This window comes from Tupaia chinensis, unplaced genomic scaffold (assembly GCF_000334495.1).
Source record: "Tupaia chinensis unplaced genomic scaffold, TupChi_1.0 Scaffold000178_1, whole genome shotgun sequence".
In the NCBI taxonomy this organism is placed as follows: domain Eukaryota; kingdom Metazoa; phylum Chordata; class Mammalia; order Scandentia; family Tupaiidae; genus Tupaia; species Tupaia belangeri.
Genome location: NW_006159653.1, coordinates 137,999 through 148,190, shown reverse-complemented (window position 1 = coordinate 148,190; position 10,192 = coordinate 137,999). Strand labels below are relative to the sequence as shown.

The 10,192-nt window shown below is 56.8% G+C and overlaps 1 protein-coding gene across 6 annotated transcripts in view; it reads left to right on the top strand.

The window, feature by feature from the left end:
* NPRL3 (NPR3 like, GATOR1 complex subunit) overlaps positions 1-10,192 on the top strand; it is a 47,958-nt gene that overhangs the window by 1,336 nt on the left and 36,430 nt on the right. For 2 of the 6 annotated variants that reach the window (XM_014587003.2, XM_006146337.3), the window contains exon 2: positions 4,698-4,767. The exons of 1 other annotated variant lie outside the window; for it this stretch is intronic. The gene's annotated coding sequence lies outside the window, so the exon portion shown is untranslated. Of the gene's footprint in view, positions 1-4,697; positions 4,768-9,803; positions 9,823-10,006; positions 10,034-10,192 lie in introns of those variants that run through there. 3 more of the 6 variants (XM_027771015.1, XM_027771018.1, XM_027771017.1) reach the window with 3 other exon arrangements.

The window sequence follows — 10,192 nt, the reverse complement described above, 5'->3', positions numbered from 1 at the left end:
CCCGGCCGCCTCGGAGACCTTGCGGCGGTGTTCTCTGTCCCCCAGTCCCAGAGCACCGAGTTTCGCTCTCCTGCTAATGCCGATGGTCCGACAGCTGTCCGCAGGTGCTGCTGTTCAGAACGCGGCCTCAAGTCCGGACGAATATATTTATTTTTTAAGAGATTTTTTGCTATAGGGCGCATGAGCTCGCTGAAGGGACAGAGACAGACAGACAGACAGAAAGCGAGAAATCACCCCCCAGGGGGGATGGCCACACCGCAATCCCTTCTCCTCCATTCTCCTCTCAGGATCTTGGGCACGCGCGCACACACACACACACACACACACACACACGTGCCCGGTGTGAGTTTAAAGCCACCGGGTCCGGTACTCGAACCCGCGGTTGACTATGTGGGAGTCCAGTGACCATTACACCATCTGCCTGTCCCAGCATATTTATTTTTAATGGATTAGGTTTTTCAAACTTCGGAAGTCTGATAAGTGAAAAATTGTGTACGATAGCAGGTTTTTTCTTTTAAATTTGTTGTAGGACACATGTGCTTGACAGAGAGAGGGAGAGTGAGAAAGCACTACTCGGGGACTGTCACTAGCATTCCCTTCTCTTCCATCTCGCCCTCCTGTCAGGATTCTGGGCATGTCCGTGTGAACCCAGCGTGTTTCTCAAGCTGCCAGGTTGGCACTGGAACCACAGAGTCACCCAGCCACCACCACCACCTGCTGCTGGCCAGCCCTCATAAGAGCTGTGATGGGTGTGGTGGGGAGTGAGCATGTGTTCCTGTTTGGGGAGCCATTTGAATGTCCTTATTTTTAAGAATCATTTTATTTAACTTTTTAAATTTACTTATTTTAATTTGACCAGAGAGAGAGAGAGAGAGAGAGAGGAAAGGACAAAGCAAGCCTCCAGGTCTGGGACTTGAACTGTGGTTGGCCATGAGAGAGTCCAGCACCCTTAGCCACCATGCCTCTTGCCGGCCCCTTGAATTTCCTATTTGGTGAATGATCTGTTCATGATCTTTGCCTACTCTCTCATTATTTGATTTTTTTTTCCCTTACAGAATTGAAGGAGCTCTTTGTGTTTAAGGTAAAAATAGGTCTTTGTGACAAAGCTATGAATACCCATTTTGCCGGCCAGCCGGTCGCATGGTGTTTGAGGTGACTGGGTCATGTGGCTGACTGCACAGTTCGAGCACACTGGGGCACATGGACAAAGTCCCAAGAGGAGAATGGAGAAGAGAGGGTTACGGCGAGGCTGTCCCCCTCGGGGAGTGATTTCTCACTTTTTCACTCTCTGGCAAGTGCACATGCCCTATAGCAAGAAACTAAAATAATAATAAAACCACTTGCCTCTGTACAGTTCTTGTCAGCTTTCTTTGTTTTGTTTTGTGTTTGTGTTAGAGAGTGTGTGTGCTCACGGGGGGAGGGGGGCAGCACCGGGGACGAGCTCACTCTGTACCCCTTCTCTGCCTCTCCCTACTTTTAGGGTCTTGGGCACATGTGCCTGGCATGCTTCTCAGGCCGCTGGACCCAGGACTCACACTGCACTGCACAGTTGGCCGTGTGGGATGCAGCCGCCTTAACTGCCAGGCCGCAGAGCTGGCCCCAGGAGGCATTTTTAGGGAGTCAAGTTTTCAGTCTAATTTCACGTGGCTTCTGGGGTGTGGACATGCCCCAGTCCCTTCTGCATGACTCCACCCTGTGAGCACTCGGGGCGTGCACACGCTCAGCTCCACACGTCTTAGGAGCTGCGGGGACTGGCATGTGGGATCTGACTCTCTGCCGCCACGCCATGGAGCTGACCCTATTGTCTCGTTTTAAAAGTGTTTGGGACCAGCAGTTAGCGTAATGGCTATGTCGCTGGACTCCCACGTAGTTGACCGCGGTTCGCGTCCCGGACCCGGTGGCTTAAAACTCACGCCGGGCACGTGTGCATGTGTGCCCAAGATCCCGAGAGGAGAATGGAGGAGAAGGGATTGTGGCGTGACCACCCCCCTGGGGGGTGATTTCTCGCTTTCTGTCTAATGTCTCTCTCTGTCTGTCTGGCGAGCGCATGCGCCCTATAGCAAAAATCTCTCCAATAAAAAGTGTGTTTGTTGGGGGCATAATGGTTATGTTGCTGGATTCTCAGATAGTCAGATCCGGCAGCTTAAAACTCACACCATGCGCATGTGTGTGCGTGCCCAAGATCCCAAGAGAATGAAGGAGAAGGGATTGTGGTGTGGCCATCCCCCTGGGGGTGATTTCTCATTTTCTGTCTGTCTCTATGGTGAGCACACACATCCTAAAGCACAAATCTCTCAAAAATGTGTTTAGTAGAACCAGCACATGGCGTAATGGTTATGTTGTTGGACTCTCACGTATTCAACCGTGGTTCGAGTCCCAGACCTGGCAGCTTAAAATGCACTGTGTGCAGGTACATGCTTGCCCAGAGTCCCAGGAGGAGAGTGGAGAAGGAACTGTGGTGTGGCCATCCCCCCTCGGGGGTGATTTCTTGTCGCTCCAGTGAGTGCATGCGCCCTGTAGCAAAAATCTCTGAAAAACTAAAAAAGGTTGGATGTGTGTGTGTCCAAGATCCAAGAGGAGAATGGAGGAGAAGGGATTGTGGCATGTCTGTCTCCCTGGGGGTGACTTCTCACTTTCTGGCTCTCTGGCGAACACATGTGCCCTATATTAAAAATCTCTTAACAAATAAGATTTAAAAATCCCAGCCTCCTGAGGCTGACAGGTGGCATGGTGGTCAAAGACACTGGACTCCCACATGGCTGACTGTGGTTTGAGTCTCGGACCTGGCAGCTTGCTTTCTCACTCTTTCTTTCTCTAGTCATAATAATAATAATAATAATGGAATAAAATAAATAATTCATTAAGAAAAAAGTTAAATGAATAAATAAAAGCAAGGTGCGTGTCTTGGTGTAAGTCGGAAGCTCCTCCTTGGGAGCTCGGAGCCCCGTATCTCTCAGCTCGCTGAGAGGCCTGCCAGCACTGCCTGGCTGTGGCCGGGGACATGAACTGCGACAGGCCAGGGCGTGGTTGGGCCCTGCAGCCGGCCGCTGGTCCTGTGTCCCGCGGCCCCATGAGCGTGCAGGCCTGCTGGTTGCCTTCCCTCCGGTGGTCGCGTGCAGGGGCGTCCCACACACGCCAGCTGCTGTGACCGTGCGGCGCGGCGTCAGGTGGGGCTAGTCACACATCACTTTCGTTTTTCCCGTGCAGATTGCCTGAGGGCGCGTGCAGCTGCAGAGACAGGAGGGAGAAAGCACCCAGGGCTTGGAGCTGCACTGCCTTCTCCATCCCTCCGTCCTTCTGGGGTTTGGTGCACACGCCCCAGCATGCTTCTCTAGGCACTGGGGCCGGGACTCGAACCGCCAGCTCTGTGGGCTCCGGCCTTGTTAGGAACTGGCCTGGCTGGCCTGCTGGTGGCTTTTCTGGGTCAGCGTCGGCACCCCTGTGTGAGCCCCAGGCCTGGGCTGTGGCTTTGGTGTATGTATGTATTGTAATTTGACCAGAGAGGGACAGAATGAGAGAGGGAAAGTGAGAAAGTGAGCTGCCAGGTCTGGGACTCGAACCGTGGTCGGCCATGTAGGAGTCCAGCGCCCAAGCTACCACACCAGCCGCCAGCCCTGCAGTTCTTCCTGTTGTCTGCTTTTCCCAACCTGATTGCCACCCGACACTGAAAGGGCGTGTGTGCCCCTGCATATCCTTGTTTTATAAAGCTTCCCCTCGCAGCAGAAGCGGGTGATCCCACGGCTTAGAAAAGCCGTGACAGAACGTTTGCGAAGCTCTTTATGGGAGCCCTCGTCTGTTAATCGCATTCACGATGCTCCACCGCCGTCCGGTGTCTAGTTCCAAAATGTTAACCCTGACCCTAACCAGCGACACCTCCTTCCCCGCTGCGCGAGCCACTCCCTGTCAAGAGCTCCGGCCGACTTTTCACGTGAGCAACCGTGTCCTTTCGCGTCCAGCGCATTTCATTCCGCGTAGCGTTTTCACGGCTTGTCCGTGTCCTTTTTTGGCTGAATGACACTCCACTGTAGGGTCCAGCCCTCCAGCCCAGGGTTACATGTGGAAGCGTGAGTCCCACGTGGCCAGATGGAATGACTTGGAAGATATGCCAAGTGTGCGTGCCCAAATCCTGACGGGGTGGGAAAGTGGCAGAGGGAGGGCTGCTACGTGACCTGTCGGGGTGCCCACACAGCTCTGTCTGTGGAGAGCACATGCCCCCCGGGCACTTTAAAAGGTTTCATCGTGGGCTGGCAAGTGGCATGGTGGTTAAGGCCATGGACTCCCACGTGGCTGAAAGCGGTTCAAGTCCCGGACCTGGTGGCTTCCTTTCTCACTTTCCTTCTCTTTCTCTCTGCCTCTCTTTGGTTAAATTAAAAATAATAATAACAAATCTTTTTTTTATAAATTATTTTATTCAACTTTATTTATTTATTTATTTTAATTTGACCAGAGAGGGACAGAATGAGAGAGAGGGAAAGTGAGAAAGCAAGCCACCAGGTCCGGGACTTGAACCGTGGTTCGCCATGTGAGAGTCCAGTGCCCTTAACCATCATGCTACCTGCTGGCCCCAACAAACCTTTAAACAAAGTTTCATCATGTGGAAAGACCACATTTTGGAAACCATAGATTTTAACGGTTTCATAATCCCCTGTGTGGAGGGATCCTGCTTTCTCAGCTGTTCTGTTCTTGTCCTGATGCAGATAAGCCCCGTGGCAGGTATGCTGTTAACAACACAGGTGACCATGGCGAGGACCAGGACGGCCACTCCAGGTGAGGGCTCTGCGGCCTTGGTCCGTGGGGCTGGTGCTGCCCCCAGGCCCAGCGGCTGGGGTGGGGGGACTCCAGGGGGTGCCAAGCCGGCCTGGGTCTCGGCCTTGCTGACTGCTCTGGGCACATGCCCCAGCCTCAGGCTTCGCTTTGCGGCTGCACAGCAGTGCAGGAGTGGGTGGGGTCTCTGAGGGCGTCTCTCTCGCTCTCCCTCTCTCCCTCTCTCTTAGGGTTTTTGCCATAGGGTGCATGTGCATGCCATAGAGACAGACAGGGTGCCGAGAGGGAAAGTGAGAACTCGCTCCCCTGGGGGGATGGCCACGCCATAATCCCTTCTCCTCCATGCTCCTTCTGGGATGTTGGGCATGCACCCCGAGTGTGATTTTCAAGCTGCCTGGTCCAGGGCTCAAACCGCACTTGGTTACATGGGAATCCAATACCTTAACCACCATACTACCTGCTGGTCCCTGGACGTTTATTGCTCTTTTTTTAAAAAGTATATATTTAATTTTATTTAACATTATTTTTTAAAATTTGCTATAGGGCATGTGTGCTCACCAGAGAGAGAGAAAGTGAGAAAGCAAGCTGCCAGGTCTGGGACTCACCACGGTCGGCCCTGTGGGAGTCCAGCACCTCAACCACTGCAGAAAAGCAGACCTGTGCTGTCCCTGGGCCTGACCCTCAAGCATGTGCCCAGTGCTCAGTTGTAGATGCTTGGGTGCCAGCTCCCCCCTGATAGATGGGCTCAGGTGATGAGGGGGTGATGGTGCTTTAAAAAAAGAAAAGTTGGGACCAGCAGTCAATGTAATGGCTGTTCCTGGGCTCCCATGTAGTCAACTGCGGTTCGAGTCCCAGACGCAGTGGCTTCAACTCATGCCAGGCGCGTGTGTGTGCATGCCCAAGATCCCGAGAGGAGAAAGGAGGAGAAGGGATTGCGGTGTGACTATCCCCTGGGGGTGATTTCTCGCTTTCTGTCTCTCTGTCTCTCTCTTTCTGGCGAATGCACGAGCCCTATAGCAAAAACCTCTCCAAACAAAAAAGCTTACAGGGCACAGGAGGAATCCCCAGACCCTCCTGGTCCTCGCCATGGTCACCTGTGTTGTTAACAGGTGACTCAGGGGTGGCCATGCCCAGCCCCTCCCCACTCTCCGGGCCGGGGTACGCAGGCACACACTCCTGTGTGTTTTTCTAGCCACTCGGTCTAGGACTTGGACCATGCAGTTGGCCCCGTGGGATCCGGAACCTTAACCTCCACGCCACCTGCTAGCCCTGATGCCTTACACACAGGCGAAAGGCAGGTCCTGCCCCCGTGTTTGAATCCCTGTTCTCTCTGTGAGGTGCCATCAGGGTGGGGACTTCAGAAATGACTGCTTTGCTTCTTTTTCAGTTAGTTTATTTATTTAGTTCAGTAGTTCTTTTTTTTTTTTTTTTTTCGAGAGGTTTTTCACTGTAGGGCACGTGCGCTCGCCAGACAGACGGAGAGAGACATAGAGACAGAAAGCGAGAAATCACCCCCCCAGGGGGGATGGCCACGCTGCAATCCCTTCTCCTCTCGGGATCTTGGGCACGCACGCACACGCGCCCGGCGTGAGTTTTGAGCCACTGGGTCCGGGACGCAAACCGTGGTCGACTACGTGGGAGTCCAGTGACATAGCCATTACGCTAACTGCTGGTACCCAAGTTCATTAGTTTTGCTATCGGCCACATGCACTCCTCAGACTGAGAGGGAGAGTGAGAGTCACCCCCCGGGGCTGGCCATGCTACAGTCCCTTCTCCGTTCTCTCGGGATTTCGGGCGTGTTCGCACCCTCGCCTAGTGTTGGGGCCGCATCTGGGCCTGTGCAGGAAAACATGTTCTTGGAGAGGTTGGCTCTGCGCGGGCACCCCTCTGAGACCGGGTGCTGGGTTCTGACGCCGGGCCTTCCAGCTCGCGCTTCCGTCCGGAAAGTGACTGTCATCCCCCTGCCGTGTCTCTGTGCTGGGAGTGGTGAGCCTTGCTGACCTTGCTCGGCGGGCAGGCCTGACGGTGGCCCTCTGTGGACCGTGGTGTTGCTTGTGTGCAGCAGCCTGTAATTTCTGTTGTTTTAAAAATCTGTTTCTGTTCGGTCTCGGTGGTCCTGTCCCTTTCAGCAAGCCTTGTCCCTTAGACGATGGCAGCTGGTCGCAGGTGAGACTGAGCCCTTTCCCCATTCTGTCTCTTCTGGTGGCCTTGTCTTTTTTTTTTTGGAGAGGTTTTCACTATAGGGCGTGTGCGCTCGCCAGACAGAGAGAGACAGAGAGACAGAAAGCAGGAAATCACCCCCCGGGGAGGATGGCCACGCCGCAATCCCTTCTCCTCCATTCTCCTCTCGGGATCTTGGGCACGCACGCACACGCGCCCGGCATGAGTTTAAGCCACCAGGTCTGGGACGCGAACCGCGGTCGACTACGTGGGAGTCCAGCGACATAGCCATTACGCCAACTGCTGGTTCCCACTGGCGGCCTTATCTTGTAATCGTGCTGAGAACAGCTGACATGGTCCCAGGCCTGGCTTGGACCACATGCCCCCATACTCCAGGTAGGGGCCCAGACTTCCCCGGGGCCTTTCTCTACCCGCAACTACTGAGCTAGTGCCCGTTTCCCACGAGACCAAGCCGTGACTCACTGGGACCCAGAGTGCCAGGGAACCCCTTCCTCCCCGGTGGGCAGCAGACGGGAGGGTGGGTGAGCAGGAGCGGGAATTCTTGTCCACAGCCAGTGCCACCCTGGAGAGGCTGGTGACCATTGAGGGGTCTGGCAGGCCTCTCCCTAGCATGGGGTCGTCATGTGAGGCTCAGCGTGGGTGCCGTGGGCTGTGCCCTCGGAGGCCAGGAGGTGCACGGCATCTGAGTCCCCCAGGGACGCGGGGTGCAGAGGCAAGCTCCTTCCAGGATGCCTCCCGTTACTTTCTGCCAAGCCAGAGAGCACGCCACGCCTTCAGGATGGAGGTCCCGGCCTGTTCCCGCGCACTCCCGCCCCCGTCGCTCTGGGAGCCTTTGTGTCCCTGACGGCTGCTGTACCATGTGCGCACATGCCAGTCTCCCACCAGCCAAACAAGGGGAAGGGCTTGGACAGCGCCCCGCCGCTCCTGTTTGGCTCTGCTGGCTGCTCAGTTACGGCCTCCCAGACTCGCCGCCACAGCAGAAAGCACTGGCATTGTTCCTGGGGAAGCCAGGAAGCCAGGCTGGAGATGGCTAGATTTGGGGGAGGCAACGCTCAGATTAGCTGAGGATCCGATGCCACCTGTGGGCCCGGAGGGGGTTTCCTTGAAACGCTCCTGAAGCAGTGCGGCCTTTAACCCTCTGGCAGCAGCGGGGCTTTCCTGCGTCTCTCTAGGCCCTGACTGGGGAGGAAAGTGCCATTCGGGTCGCACAGGGCGCCAGGGATTTGGGTATTTCTGGGTGTGAACCGAGTTGCCATCCTCACCTCCAAGACGCCCACGACCGTGCACAGCAGAGCCGACGTGGGTCCCTGACGGGCACCCGAGGGCCGGGGCTGAGGCCCGTCTCTTCCTGGCAGAGTAGTGGTTTCTTTTGTTTTTGTTTTTTGTTTTTTTTTTGGAGAGATTTTCACTGTAGGGCGCGTGCGCTCGCCAGACAGACAGAGAGAGACATAGAGACAGAAAGCGAGAAATCACCCCCCAGGGGGGATGGCCACGCCGCAATCCCTTCTCCTCCATTCTCCTCTCGGGATCTTGGGCACGCACGCACACGCGCCCGGCGTGAGTTTTTAAGCCACCGGGTCCAGGACACGAACCGCGGTCGACTACGTGGGAGTCCAGCGACATAGCCATTACGCTAACTGCTGGTTCCCTGTTTTTGTTTTTTAAAGAACGATTTAATTTAATTTATTTTGATTATTATTTCTTAATTCGTTATAGAGTGCGAACAAGGGAGAAAGGGAGAAAGCAAGCTGCCAGGTCTGGGGCTTGAACTGTGGTCGGCCGAGTTGGGAATCCACTCCTGTGCCGCCTGGCTGGCCGCAGAGTGGTTTTGGTGAGGTTGTTGCCGCCGTAGGAACAAGCGAGCCGGCTGCAGTGCTGTTGGTTGCCTCTGCCCATGAGTCGGGGAGGCAGTGGGGGGCACTGTCTGGGTGGACCTGGAGTACCGGCCCCGAGTCCGTGGCTAGGGCAGAAGCCCTAGACAGGGCTTTGGTACCCAGACCTGCTTCCACACGGCCGGCCCTCGGTAGGAGGCCGAGGGCAGCGAGCCACGCGGGTCTGAAGAAAGCATTGCCGTGCTCTGGTTTGGTCGCCGGGACCTCCCTGCTGGCCTCACACCCGGAGCAGTGTCCACGGGAGGGGACAGCGTGAGGCCTGTGTTCCCAAGGTTGTCTTGGAAGGTGCGCCCACATCCTCCCGAGAGGTGAGGCGGCCTGTCCGGACCGGGCCCTCCGTGTCTGGTGTGCGTGGGGTCGAGGGCGACCTAGGACAGTTACACGTGTGCTTGAGGGCGGGGGGGCGTGTGGCAGGCCGGCCCCCACCTGCCGAAGGGCCTGGAAGGAACGTCAGCTGCCCGGCCCAGGTAGCTCCCGCAGCTCCTGCCGTGAACGAGGTCACCGGAGTCCTCCTCACGGTCGTCCTTCTCTCCTGAGAGGAGCTTGCTCAGCCCTGAGCCTGTGGGGAGGAGGGCAAGGGTGCCCGTCAGTCTGTCCTCGACGTCCCCGTCCAGGGACCGGACATGGTCCAGGGGGAGCTGCAGCGTGCCCTCCCGACCTGGACATGAGACAGGCTTCCGCAGGGCAGAGGCGGCCAGGCCTCTCCCGGAGTGTTTCTGCAGTGGTGCATTGGGCCCTGGCCCCAAGGTGGAGGTCGTCTGGTCACACCCAGGGCCCTCTCCTCCCTGCCGCAGCCCTGGCTTATCTGAACCCGGCAGCCGGGAAGCCAGGGCCGCACCACGGCATGGCCGCTCCCTCCCGAGTGAGGAAGGGTGGCCTTGCAGCCGAGGCGTGTGGCAAGCCCGCCATGTGTCAGTGAGTGCCGCCCTGCCCTTCAGATGGCGCTGTGGGGGAGGGGCAGGCCAGTGGACCTGAGCACACCAGGGTGAGCCTCGGGCTCCGACAGCCAGCCCTCCTTCAGAGCACGTTCCAGCAGTCCCTCTCCAGAGTTCATGGGGCACGCCCACACGTGACAGCCTGCCTCCTGTCTTCTCACGCTGTGTCCCTAACCTCGGGCCGCTGTGTGGGGCAGTAGGCCCTCCCTTCAACCGGGCATAGTGACCCCAGGACCCTGAGATCTCTGGGCGCAGGGTGTGGTGCGGTGCTGAGGCTGAGCCCTGCTCTCTTACCTGGCTCCCTCGGCCGCTCCCTCATCCCGCTCCCTCATCCCACTCCTTGCTCTCCTCTCCCACTCCCTGGACCCCCCTGCTCCCTGGGCCCCCCCTGCTCCCTGGGCCCCCCACTCCCTGGGCCCC